This window comes from Mus caroli, unplaced genomic scaffold, assembly GCF_978045245.1.
Source record: "Mus caroli unplaced genomic scaffold, Mus_caroli_1 scaffold_9, whole genome shotgun sequence".
NCBI classification, from domain to species: Eukaryota; Metazoa; Chordata; class Mammalia; order Rodentia; family Muridae; genus Mus; species Mus caroli.
The window spans coordinates 35,516,235-35,530,971 of record NW_028227264.1 but is presented as its reverse complement, the minus strand read 5'-3'; positions in this window follow the sequence as shown (position 1 = coordinate 35,530,971).

Sequence of the window (14,737 nt, the reverse complement as noted above, 5' to 3'; positions counted from 1 at the left end):
CTTCCCACTTCAAATGTTTGGGGACATATGCTTTTTGCTAAAACAATTTGTTAAAGAAAGTAAAACTTTAGGAGTCTCAAGTCTCAAATTAGAACTTTTAAATGTTTATTCTCGGGCATGTTTCTCTGTGGGCAGACATTGTGTATGTGTAAAATCGAGCTCTACCCCATTTAACCACATCTACTTCTCAAAATATTTGAATCAATGGAAGACTTCTGTCCCTAAATTAAAATGAGAAGAAATGTTAATTTAGGAACAATAAAGAGACAGGACAACAAGCTTCAAAAGCTAGGTTTATGTTTGTGTGCTTGTTTGGGGTATTTGTTTGTTTGTTTGTTTTCGATACAGGGTTTCTCTGTATATCCCTGGCTCTCCTGGAACTCACTGTGGAGACCAGGCTGTTCTCTAACTTGCCTGCCTCTGCCTCTGGAGTCCTGGGATTAAAGGCGTATGCAACCACCACCCAGGTCAAAACCTATTTTTGATGAAATATAAACTAAATCATCTATCTAATAAGTCAGATAAAATCCCTCATCTGAGATGAAATTTAGCTAAAAGTTTTGGAAAGCATAGCCAGCATCCATTTGTACAAGTGCTCAATGAATGAGTTTGCAGAGGACATTGGCCTTTGCTGGAAATAAGTACCAGAAACCATGGCTGACTTGGGAGCAACCAGACTGCTCTGCTTCAAAGCCATCCCTTCTAAACGTGAGACCAGAGAACTTTTGAGTGATTTCTTAGGCTCTCCCTAAGATGTATTTCATATTTACAGTTTGCAGTCCTGCTCTGATTAATAAAGTACATACTGGAGTTGGGGAGGCCAAAAGATTTTATTCATTTTTGTAGGCTTTTCTCAGAAAGAAATGGGAGAGGAAAAGGGAAGGATCTTTTGTGGCAAGTGCTTTATCTTTTGAGCCGATCTCCCCAGCTCAGGATATATGTTTAAGAGTAATATATTCTTAAGTATTTTTATTAAAACAACCACATGTTGGAATTCAAATATGTTTTGATCTTGAGTACCGTACTCCAGTTAATTACCTTTTCCAGCCCAATAAACCAAAATCTCTTTGCCATCCTTTTCAGTTTGAAATGTGAGACAGGATTCTTTCAATCGTTTTATTGTTTGAATGCACCTCAATTTCCTAAGCTTGAGTTTCTGAGAACTTCTTTAAGCCTAACTTAGCCTTTGTTTTAGACCAGCTAGGTTAGGTTAAACAGTGCCTCATGTAGCACAGGCTAGCTTTAAAGTTACTATGTTTCTGTGTCTGTCCTTGAACTCCTGATATTCCTGCCTATCTGGGATTAGAGGCATCAGCTGTCACACCCATCATAAGGCTTGCTTGGTTTTCTTTAGTATCTGTGTGGAAGCCAAGCACTGAAAAGTCCCAAGGCTATATTGATGGTTCTGGGTGAGAACTGCATAGTCTTCAGAATCAAACTTGGCATATTTGCCTGGATTATGTATTCAGTGGCACATTGGGAGTGGAAGGAGAAAGACAGTTTCACAGCTCATTGTACAGCTAGAAACTGGATTCAACAAACACTTGGTTTTATCTCTCCACCTGCAAACCAGAGACTTTTCTGACACACACTGGAGATCAGTAACCACCCTTGTACCAAAGCATCACCACAACTCAGTATGTTCGGCATCCCATGCTCATGCATCAGGTGGTGCTTAGTGTCTTCTTTCACTAGGAGACACTAGTGAAACTCTACACACATATGCCCTCTCATGTGTGGGCATTTCCTGAACGAAACAACTGTTGCCACACACAAACTGAAAGACAGTGGTGATAATAACCTTCTGAGATAAAAGCTACTCCTGGTCTCTAAAATTAAAGAGGACAGTGCCTTCTCTGAAATGAAATATATTTCTTTTACACACCAACATGTACCATGTGCTGCCTGGTTCATGGTGAAAGATAGGGAAAGTGCCCCTATTTATTCTGTGTGCTCTTACAAAAAAAAAAAAAAAAAGCCAAAGTTGAGACTCAACTTCCCTAGCTTAGTTTGCCCAATAGATGGTAATGAAGATGGAAGGGTCAAATAGTAGAAAGGATTCCAAGTTGGAGATAAGAATTTCTTTGAGTAAGCTAAAGAAAGGCTATCAAAGATTTAGATAAAGCACAACCCCTTGATAAGATTGGGCTCCTAGACAATTAGAATCTGTGTTCCTAGGACCAGAAACTGACATTTTGATAGAAGCATACTTAGAATTCTCTCTAATACTTTTTGAGTTGATTCAGGAAGATACTGAAGAGAAACCCCACTTGTTGGGAAAGGAGGAATCATGGAATATCAAAGAAAATAAAATTTATTCAAACCGTTAGTTTACAAATGGGAAAATTGAGTCTAAGAAAATTTGAATGACACCAAAATTCACTTAGAAAATTAGTCTCTGCAGTGGATAATGAGATTTTCATGCTCATAATAAAGGACAGTTAAGGTGTTTGGGGCAAGCTGAAAATGCACAACACAGTTTGTATAGATAGTCAAGTTATACACCAGGCATACACATTATGTAAATGTATTTTAAAATTCAAATTCCATAAATCCAATCTCCAGTGTCATTATAAACAAAACACAAGAAAGGACAAGAATGGCAGCTGCTCAAGAACAACTCTGAATGACTTGTTGTAAGAAGTACTCAAGATACTACTTACTAAGGCTGTGGAGCAAAGTGTTATGACTGTCTTAGCCCTCATCTTTCAAGGAAATGGATCATATCTCCATGTCTTTACAATAATCAACAACAACAAACCCTATGCAAAAGAAGGTAAGGTCAGACTACCCAAAATACAGCTATTGCCTCCTTCAGTCTCCACACTACTACTATATATAACTTCCAAATTCCTAGAATAATTTGTATTGCTTTTTAAAAATTACACACACATACACACAAATTCCAAAAAGGAAATTTAAACACATGCTAAAGCAAATTTTCACAATTTCCCTGTGCAAAGAAAAAAACAAATCTCCTGAGATGGCTCAGTCTGTAAAATGTCCATCAGGCAAGCAGAACGACCTGAGTTCAAATCACATAGAAAAGCCCAATGTGGTTATGCATAGCTATATTCTAATGCTCTGAAGGAGACGTGGAAAACAGGTTGGTCTCCAGAGCTCACAGAACAGCCAGTCTGGCCAATCAATGAGCTCCATACTTAGTGTGGTGATAGATCAAGACAAAATAAGTGAGGAGAAGGAGAAGAAGGAGCAGGAGGAGCAGGAGGAGCAGGGGGAGCAGGGGGAGCAGGAGGAGCAGGAGGAGCAGGAGGAGCAGGAGGAGCAGGAGGAGCAGGAGGAGCAGGAGGAGCAGGGGGAGCAGGGGGGGCAGGGGGAGCAGGGGGAGCAGGGGGAGCAGGAGGAGCAGGGGGAGCAGGGGGAGCAGGGGGAGCAGGAGGAGAAGGAGAAGGAGGAGCAGGAGGAGCAGGAGGAGCAGGAGGAGCAGGAGGAGCAGGAGGAGCAGGAGGAGAAGAGATGGTGAATCAGACCCTTTAACATATTAACAAGAGTAGGGAAAAACTCAATTTCCATTGACTTCTCATTTTGGCTTCCCAGAGTGACTACTTCCAAGGCCACTGTGCCAACAGTCAAGAAGCCCCTTCTAATAAGATGTATTTTAGAACAGCCTGAGCTACATAGTGAGTTCAAGTCTATAGTAGGCTATATAGTGAGACTTTGTCTCAATTTAAGAAGACAGATGTAAATACAGTGTTTGGAATGTGATTGGACAGGGAGATGAGGCCTGGAAAAGAAAAGGCAGAGTGCTACTGGAGGTTCTGAAGTGTTCTGAGATGAAGCAGCTCCCAGTGTGGGATCAGCTACTCAACGACTCACTCTAAGAAGTACTTCAGATATTACTTACTAAAGTCACAGAGTAAAGTGCTGTGACTATATTAGCCCCAACCCTTCGAGGAAATGGATCATATCTCTGTGTCTTCCCAAATGGAAATAATATTGTGACATTTATCTTGACTCCCATCAAAATTTCTTGTTCTCATTTCTTGGCTGAAACATGGCATACTGCTGAGGTGGAAGAAGGTGTGTCCCATATGACTAAACTTAGACTTTCCCCAGACTATCCTCTAACTTGTGACTGCCTCTGCCTCTCCCTCTGCCTCTGCCTCTCTGCCTCTCTTCCTCTCGTCCTCTCGGCCTCTCTGCCTCTCTGCCTCTCTGCCTCTCTGCCTCTCTGCCTCTCTGCCTCTCTGCCTCTCTGCCTCTCTGCCTCTCTGCCTCTGCCTCAGGATGGCTGGGATTTTAAATGTGAGCAACCCCTCTTTGCTTTATATTGAGTATATTGATTTTTTCAAATAATTCTTACTCATTTTTTTCTCAACAAAGCCATGCTTATATGCACTCAGCTTTTTAACATTATGAAGCCTTCCTATGGAAGGATTAAGCACCTCCAATGCCAACCATGGGAAATGCTAAGGATCAAAACCAATGAGAGAAAGCTGCAGCTCCTCACAGCTGTAACCACAGGCCTTCTCACAGTTGAACTGCAATTTCTGTAGGGTAAACATCTGAGAATACAAAGAGAAAGACATCTGAGAAACATGCAGGTTGACTAGTGCAAAGTTACCAACCTCAGAATAAATACTAAAGGCTACAGAAATGTAGTTGTTTCCAAAACCAAGAGCTGAGAGCTGTCTTAAGAGCTATTGTTCTTACTGATTATAAACCTGGAAAACCCTAACAAAATCCCCTAGAACATTTTTCCCTAGCCCCTGCAGTGTGTGTGTGTGTGTGTGTGTGTGTGTGTGTGTGTGTGCACATATGCATTTAATTGGACGCATACAGTTTCAGATGATTAGTCCATGACAGTATGATATTAAGGGAAGTGGCTGGCAGGCAGGCACAGCTCAGGGTCAGAAGCTGAGAGTTTTACATCTTAATCTACAGGTAGGATGCAGATATACAAAGATCAACTGCCTCTACATTGGCATTTTAAAACCTCAAAGTCTACCTTCAGTGACACACCTCCTTCAACAAGGCCACACCTCCTAATCCTTCCTAAACAGATCCTTCAACTGGGAAACAAAACAGTCAAGTCTAAGGGGCTATAGAAGCTCTTCTCATTCAAACAACTACACATGCTATCCTTCACTTGTGTGTCTCAGAGAGTCTTAGTCTGTGAGAACTGAGAGGGGTAGTGCAGGGGTGCGGGTGGGGGTGGGGTGGGAGTGGGGAGTATCTTTTCAAAGTAACATGTGAACAAGAAGTGATGCTTTGGCACCTCCTCTCTGAATGATACTTCAAACATATAGGATTGGTTTTTCTGGATTTTGTTTACCACCACCACCACCACCCTTTATTATTTATTTATTTATTTATTTAGGCAGATTCTGGCTATCTAACACCAGCTGATTCTGCCTCGTTAGTCTCGTAGTGCTAGGACTGAAGTTGTATGCTACCATGTCTAGCCGTGGCACTTCTTTTTGGAATTCTCCACATCCTCTGGAGATGGGCCCTCTGTAGGAATGTGTCAAAGTATAAGAGAGCTAGAAAACAGGCATTTGTTCTTCAGCCAGGCGTGGAGCGTGACCAGGCGCTAAGGACGGAACAAATTTTCTTTTAAAATAATTTAAGCATATCAGAATGTCAAAACCAACAGGCAGACATAAGATAAGGAACTCAGAAGCTCAGACTTCTGCTACCTGGGCCATATATTCATTAAACTCTATGTCTATCTGAATTAATTAAAATAAATGTATTTCAGCTATCTACTGTTTATATATACCTGGATAGTTTTTTTTTCCTTCAAATTTTGGTTTCAAAATGATAATATCTATGCAAATCATCTATAGATTTCACATTTGGGGTCTATTATTCACTGAAGGTGGATTCAGGGAACATATTGTTCTTTAATATAATTACACATAGTATGAAAGTGAGAAAGTGTAATTTACTAGCAAGAGCCACTGTTGAGATTAAAGACAAATTTTAAGAGCATCTGCCTCCTGTCAAGGGTTGCTGAGGAATGGCAAATACCAAACAAATTTATATTGTAAACATAAGGATTATGGAGCATGGATCCACGCCCTGACAGCTGTGCCTTTCAGTCTCTTGTACTGGTTTCCTGGTTTCCATATATATATATATATGACTCTATACCTGGTATGACTCTTTACAAGATGAGTCTGGGGATGCATCATGAAAATAAAAAGTAGTTCCAAAAAGTGATAAAAATCAAATAATATGGCATAGTTAGCCATCCAACTCTATGGAAAAACATAGTTCTGCAGTTTGCAAATAAAAACTCTAGTGTTGGGTGTGGGATACATCCCCTCCAGTTTCTGATCAGAGGTGTCCTAGAAACCCCCCAAACAATACAGGCTGTCTCCATGAACTGAAGGTTAAGCCCATATTGTTAAAAACACCAAACACACTTGTCCCAGGACATAGAGAACTCAAGTGTACTGAGAAAGCTTCCCCCCTGCTTTTTTGGTGTGGTGTTACAAGGTATTCCTCAGGCTTCTGAGAGAAAATAAAATGTTACCAACCAGCTGTGAATCCTGACAGTCCATCAGCAAAATAGTGGCAGGAATGTTATAAGGACAACCAGTTGCTTTCTGATTGGATTTACACTTTAGTCTATTGAAGGCAATGCATGGTACAGAAACTCTGGACCAGAATGCGTGGTTGGGGAGCTCACAGACTTCAGTGATGAAGTTACTACTATTGTTATTCTGCCAAATAGAGTACTAAGCTGCCCTCTAAATGTCTAGCTCTCTTCTCACGGAGTCTCAGAATCTATCAGAGAAATTTCTTTATGTGGTAGGCAGTGGTTAAAACAGAAACTCACAAATGGTCAAAGAGATGGGTGGGAGGGGTAGGGGACAGGTTCTGTCTATAGTTACATTCCAACCATTCCATTCACCCTGTATTCCAGCCCTGGCTTAAGGGCACGAGCTCAAAGATGGGGACATCAAGAAACCTTAATAGGACAGACAGGACCTTGATGTTGAGGTGTTCTGTTTCCCAGTGTTGTTTGACTTTCTCCGTAAGGATGGATCATGTCTGCATCATATCGCTCTAAACAAAGAATGCCTCGAGACCCTGACAGATAACCCATCTAGTAAAGTGTTTGGTACCAACCTTGACAACCTACCTGCCCCTATGCACATAAATAAATAAATAAATAAATAAATAAATAAATAAATAAATAAATTGATATTTACTTGTCATTCTATATATTTCGGATACTCATAATGGGTTATATATTGTAATCTGCTTAATCTTTATACCAATCTTACTGGGCTAATAACATTATTTTATCCACTTTTAAGAGAAGAAAAATTATGCCCAGTGTCATGAAAGTGCTCAAAACATGAAAATACTAGTTCAATTGACCAAAGTAAATTCCTAATTAAATTATAATAATTATAGTAAGGGGTAGAAAGTCCAGGGTCTGTCCTCAAGCCCTATTTGACACACTTGTATCTTGTTTTTAATTATTCTGTCATAGTTTCCCTTAAGCATAGTCATTACAATGGCATTGTTTTTTCAGGAAGAGAAGTTCCAGCTTCCGCAGCTGATTCTGGGTACCCGCTATCTTCAACAGCTGGTTACTGAGCACCCACTGTCTTCAGCAATATTAGCACCAAGATAGAGCCCAAGGGTAAAGAGTCACCTTTGTCCCTGTGCACCTTCCATCACTATAGGGAAAAAGGCATCCCTTCTGGACAGGACTAGAACAGCCTGAATCCTCTGACACTGGTCCTCAAACTTCTTTACCCCACAAGCTACCACACCTGTTCAGCTAGTTCTCTGTTGAGTTCTCTCAACATCAACAACAGTGGAAGGCTTATCTTTTCCCACATCCCATTTTTAAGTTAAACCAATGGATAGAATTTTCTCCAGGCTCCATTTTCCTTCAACGTTTGGCACCTGTTTCTACATGTCTGGTGACAAGCACTAGCAGATGACAGCATGAATTAACACGTCGCATATTAACATTAGCAGAGAAATGGAGACACAGCCGATCCCGTGAGCTTGGTAGCTTGGAGTTATTTTTGTGGTGCTGGGTGTTCACAGTTGTGATTTCACAGTATGGGTATATTTAATTTAAGTAGGCATGCTTTCTCTGTGTAAGAGCCAGCCTGGCCCTTGTGGTGAAATATAATCTATCAGCATTCCATGGTGTTCAATGGCATCAACAGCCTCCACTCTCTGCACATTTAAGGATTCCTGGACTGCATCTCCCTTACTTGGGCCTCACACATTGCCACCACCACCCACCCCCCAACCCCCTGCAAGTGCACGAGAGGAATTTTCCTTTAGCAGACTGAGTTCCCAAAAGGCTGGAATTGCTTTGTTTCTATATTTCTCCAGTGGCACCAATGGTTGGGGACCAACAGCCCTATTAGGTATCCCGTAAGCTTCTTTGAATTTAAGTTGATCCCTGGGTTTGTCAGTGACCTAGACTTTAACTTGTCTCTTCTCCTGTCAAAAGCATCCACAGATGCTGACTCTCAGCCAAGTTAGAACAGAGTCAACTTGCAAGCTGCTACTTTAAATCTTAACACCAGCAATAAAAGGATAAGACAAAGATCACCCCCATTTAAAAACTTAGTTTTTAATCCAGTGTCCACTAGAGATGTCTTAAATCTAGTCAGTGATCTTCTAATGCTTAGTGTTTCTAGATATAGATATATTCTCTTGAAATAAACCAATTAGAGTTAAAACTCCACCAAGACTCAAAAGCAAGATTTTAACCAAAGAATGTTCTTTTCTGCTGAGCTTTTGGGTAGAATAGTCACTAAAATGAAGTAAAACTACAAGTGGATTTTCAGTATCCCAAATGATAATTTGCAATGCATTCTCTTAGCTCAGCCATCTGTAAGTCTTTATGTCTGACTCTATCTAGCTGATAGAAGCATGCTGTCCAATCTTTACTCTCAGAATAAGACATAGTAAATCTTCCACCAAAATACTGTGTCAGTCAAAACATATAGGAGTTATATGACAAAAGTCCTCTGGCTCCTCGGACATTCCGTTTAACTGAGGTTGTACTGCTAACAGAAAACTTAAAGGGCAAACAACAGCACAATTATATTTCTAACAAAAGATCTACAGGGAAATTCCCTTCAGACAGCAATTTCCCTGATGAATTTCAAATATAATTTGTCTTACATGAGTATGATATTCAAACTGAGTGGAAATCTGTTCACCCAGCTGGGTTGTTTCTTGTGCCTAGGGATCCTTTTAACTTCTCCAATGGTACACTTGCCCCCAAGGAGCAGAACAGATTTTGAAATATTACCCTAGTAATCCTTTTTTTTCTTTTTGAGGAGTTGAGATATTTTGCCTTCTCTTTGCATTTAGTTTGGACAGTACCTCAGTTAAACAGACTGTCCCCAGAACAGTAGGACACAGGAAGGGCAATGCTGTTGGAGCACCTAAGTTTCCTGCCATGACTCCTCAGGCTGATAGAGCCACACACCATCTGGCTTCCGTCCACAGGCAAGAATGACCCTCAAAGTTTGAGCACTGCCAGCTTCAGGAGCCACAGATTGTGTTTGTTGGTAAGTAGAGACATTGTTGCTTATCAACTGAGCATCTTTTTTCAAGTGCTGAAAATTCCGTATGGTGTGAAAAATTCTGCATTGGAAATATCCCCAAAGAGTTTTAAGCAGGAATTCCCAGAGAGCTCAATTATCATCTGTTTAACTGTCCATTGACACTGGCAAGAAATGACTTCTTGATACTGTTCTCCACATACACAGCAATGGGGTTTGTTTTAGAGATTAAACACATTATTATTATGACATAGAACATGACAGTATGCAGGCAGATATTGGTACTAGAAAAGTAGTTAAGAGTTAATCCACAGGCCACAAGAAAGAAAACGAAGTTGGACCTGGTATGTGCTTTTGTGACTCCTCCAGTGTCACACTTTCTCCAACAAGGCCATACCTCCTAATCCTTTTAATTCTTTCAAACAGTACTACTCCATGGTGACTAAGCACTCAAATCTATGAGACTATAGGGGCCATTCTTACTTAAACCACTACTGTGTGTGTGTGTGTGTGTGTGTGTGTGTGTGTGTGTGTGTGTGTGTGTGTGTGTTAGTGTGACTTACTATTAGACACATGGCTTTTAAATATGCTAGAGGAGCACTCTACCACTTAGCTACATCCCCAGCTGTATGAGTTTCTTTTCTATCTCTATGATGCAATACTGTGACCAAGACAATTTCCAAAATGAAGTTTAATTGGACTTACAGTTTCAAAGGGTTAGATTCTATGTTGGCAGAGGAAAGACATGAGAACAGCAGCTGGCACAGAAGCTGAGAGTTCACATCTTGATCTTCAGGCAGGAGGCAGAGAACACAACTGGGAATATCATATGAGTCTTTTGAGAGCACACTTCCTAATCTTTCCTAAACCTTTCTACCAACTGAAGATCAAGCATTAAAACGTATAGACCTATGGAAGGCACTCTCATTCCAACCACTTCATCAACATTAGGAACATAAGCCTTTGAGAGCCACTGCTTTTTTAAAAAAGTCAGCTGGTATGATGTGTAAGGAAGCTAACTTCAATATATCATCCTATACACTCTTAAACTCTGACACAATAATAGAGTGGATAGTTCTCAGTCCAGGAAAGGGAAGAGAATAACAGTCCCCACTCCTGCCTGTAAGATGGAAAACCCAGTGGCCCTGGAGGAGCTAGGTTGAGTTATTTTTCCTGGTAGGAACAGTTCTGCCTTGGGGCTCTGGACTAATGGAAAAGATCAGGCTGGAAAATGGAGTGCTGGGAAGTTCTGATGGTTCCCATGGAGAATAAGGCAATGATTTCTTAACCACAAGCAGAGAAACAGTGCCCTAAAACTCTATCATTGTACATCCATCATAATCTTACATCTCTAACATTGGTTCTTTAATTCTAACTCCTGGAATCAAGCTGCACTTTAAAATTTGGTGGTTTGTATAAGAATGTCCTCCACCTCCAAGTTCATACACTAATATACTTGAAGGCTTAACACCAGGGAACTGTTTTACAGGAATGGAAGGGATTAGGAGGCGTGTTCTTATTGGAGTAGGTGTGATCCTGTTGGAAGAGTGACACTGGAGATGGGCTTTGAGGTTTCAAAAGCCCCTGCCAGGCCCAGCCTCCCTCTCTTTCTCTAGGCCTGTAGATTAGGTTGTAGCTCTCAGCTATTTCTCCAGGCCCATATCTGCCTGTGTGGTGCTATTCTCCCTGCCATAATCAAATAGATTAGAGATCTGAAACTGTAAGCAACCCCCAATTAAATGCTTTCTTTTGTAAGAGTTTCCTTGGTCATGCTGTCTTCACAGCAATAGGACAGTGACTAAGACAGTCATTTTGTTCATATCTTAAGGCCCTTGGGCTGTAAATAATTTAGGAGACAATATGTTGGTGGAAGGGAAAATATCTCGTTATAAAATGTCATTTGTTTAGTAACTCTAACCTCCAAAACAATATTTACCAGAGAGTCCTTTTGAATAGTTGAAGAAGAGATTGTCAACTCCAAAACTATTGTGCATGTAGTATATGGTCTACAGATGGTACTATTATACCTGCAAGCCTGTGTGACATCAAATATTCAATATTCCCCAGGTCAAAGTCCTTTGTGACCACCCATCATCTATAAAGCCAATACTTGCACATGAATTCTTCCACACTTCAATATTCCTGGGTTAATACAAAGTTCTCCCTATTGATTTTCTTTGAGAGGCCAATGGTTGAGTGAGACAGGCTCTCATTAGTTCATGATCCTCCTGCCAAAGAATTCAAAATGCTGGGATTATAGGCATGTGTCACCAAACAAAGGGTTACTCTGTGTGTGTGTGTGTGTGTGTGTGTGTGTGTGTGTGTGTGTGTGTGTGTGTGTGTGAATAGATAGAGATATATATGTGTGTATAGAAAGAGAGATATGTGGGTATGTATCTGTATATGGTATGTGTATATTTTATGTGTGTATGTATGTATATATATATATATATATATATGTGTGTGTGTGTGTGTCTACATATGCATGTATATGTGTATATGTGTGTGTCTGTGTGCATATATATAGATATATGTGTGTATATATGGATAAATAAATGTGTGCATATGTGTGTGTCTGTGTGTTATATATCTTTATGGGTGGATATATGTAGGTATATGTGCTTGTGAATGTTCATGTGTATGTTGTTAGATTTATGTGTGTATATATATGTGTGTGTGTACATATATATATACATATACATGGTATATTTATGCGTGTGAGTATGTTTAGATATATGTATGTAACATAAACATATCATTTTAACCATAAAGTGTAGAAGCTGGCCTTTTAGTTCCCATTCTTCTGCTACTGCCTCCTAAGTACTGGTACTGCAGGCAAGCACAGCCATGCCCAGACTTAAGGCAACTCTATTTCATCATGTCAATAACTGTATTGCTTAAAAGCCTACAGTGATCACTCACTGCCCACAGGGCTCAGGCCAAAGAAAGCTATTCTTCTGCCTGACTCAGTCACTTACTCAATTACTCCCTCAACTATCATGTAACCACAGCACAGCAGCTACACCTAAGCCACTCATTAGACAATTCTCTTTTTGTGTTTGGAGGCGTAAGAGACTCCAGGTGGAGCAGCATCTATTACCTACTAGGTCTTATAATTTTGAGAAGAGCAAATGCTCTTCTCAAAATTATTTGAAAGAAGATAATTCATATATCCACCTAGAGTAAGAGAAGTCAAGTTGCCTGGTTCTTCATGCTGCCATGGAGAGCCGTGCTTCTGCTTGCAACAAACTTCTCAACCCCAAAGAGAACTAAGTGCCCCTGTTCAAAGATTTCTCTAGAAATTGCATCATTTTATACACACACACACACACACATACACACAAGCCCTTTTCCTTTCTCACAAACATTCATATCTACACACCTACAGTCACATTTAACATCAAACAAGACTCAGACAAATATATGTACCCTTTTGGTTGGCTTCTAGGAATTTAGGGTTTGAGCATCCATACTTGGCTTCTTCTGTTTCTCATTTGCTTTTTAATCTAGAGGGTGATTGCTCAGATCTAATTCCTAGCAATAGTGTAAAAAGTCTAAACCCAGCCTTGAGTGTCATCACAAACTCATCTCATCTTATACCCAGAAACATCACCACCAAATAGTGCTCAAGTTCCCAGAGCTAAGGGATCTCTCATTTGGTACAGTCCTTTCAGACAGGCTCTGCAAACTCCACCCTGTTTTTATCTGGGAGCTGTTAAAGGCTCACTGTAGGCCTGGAGACCACAGAATTAGCAGAGGTCAAGTGACTTGCAAGAGCAAGGACTTAGGAGCCAGACAGCGCTTTGGTGAGGATTAAACAATATAATGTGTCAAGGGCCAAGGGACCAGACAGTGAAACTGCTAAGCCAGTGTTGGTTACCCTGTACCTCCTCCATCTAGAGACAGCTTCTCCACCACTCCTTGCCTCTTCCTGAATTTCCTCCTCCACTTCCATCTCTTTATTCAGTCTTCTTTTGCTTTACATTCTGTGATCTTAAAAAATCTGCTCCTTGAGATGAAAGGATGGACCATCTAGAGACTGCCATACCCGGGGATCCATCCCATAATCAGCCTCCAAATGCTGACACCATTGCATACACTAGCAAGATAGTGAGGCTATGCCGGGACCTAGCAAACACAGAAGTGGGTGCTCACAGTCAGCTATTGGATGGATCACAGGGCCCTCAATGGAGGAGCTAGAGAAAGTACCCAAGGAGCTAAAGGAGTCTGCAACCCTATAGGTGGAACAACAATATGAACTTACCAGTACCCCGGAGCTCTTGACTCTAGCTGTATATGTATCAAAAGATGGCCTAGTCTTCCATCATTGGAAAGAGAGGCCCTTTGGTCTTGAAAACTTTATATGCCTCAGTACAGGGGAATACCAGGGCCAAGAAGTGGAAGTGGGTGGGTAGGGGAGTGGGTGGGAGGAGGGTATGGGGGACTTTTGGGATAGCATTGGAAATGTAAATGGAGAAAATGCCTAATTAAAAAACATTGTGATATAAAAATAAATAAATAAATAAATTTGGAAAAAAATTTTTTTAAAAAATCTGCTCTTATGTCCTTTAACCAAAGTCAAATGACTATTTGATGACTTAAGATATGCTTCCCTTCAAGACTGACGTTAATCTGACTTCTTTCAGAGACACTGAAAGCTGTTTATGTATGATGCTGTGGTTTGTGGACCCCAGAATCAGGCCATTTCTACCCAGATTTCACATTCTCCATTCAACTGCTGTGTAATTGAGGTAAAGGACTTAGCACTTCTACATTTACCATTCGTCTAGAGAAATAAAAGCACTCTCCTGGAGCTGAGTATTTGCATAAGCAATTCCTTAGGTTCAACCCTGAAACCTCAAAACCAAATCAAATGCAAAAAAAAAAAAAAATTATCCCAGCATTGTGGTAAACACTAAAAGCCCAAGCAAATAAAACAAACAGACAAACAAACAAACAAACAAAAAATCCACAGAAGATGTTCCTAGAAGACTCTACATACTGGAATTCAAGCTTCCCAAAGCTATAGGCTGTTTGCCAGGTTCATGGCTGTTCTTTGAAACTTTGACCAGAGCCCAGTTCAAAGTGGGAGCTCTAATGCTTGTTGCATGAGTAAGCACATAAAATATGTGTAGATATTAAGGAACTTATTAATCTTTCATATAAAAATGTACAAATAAAGAAAATATTCTCCAACCACTATACCAAACCAA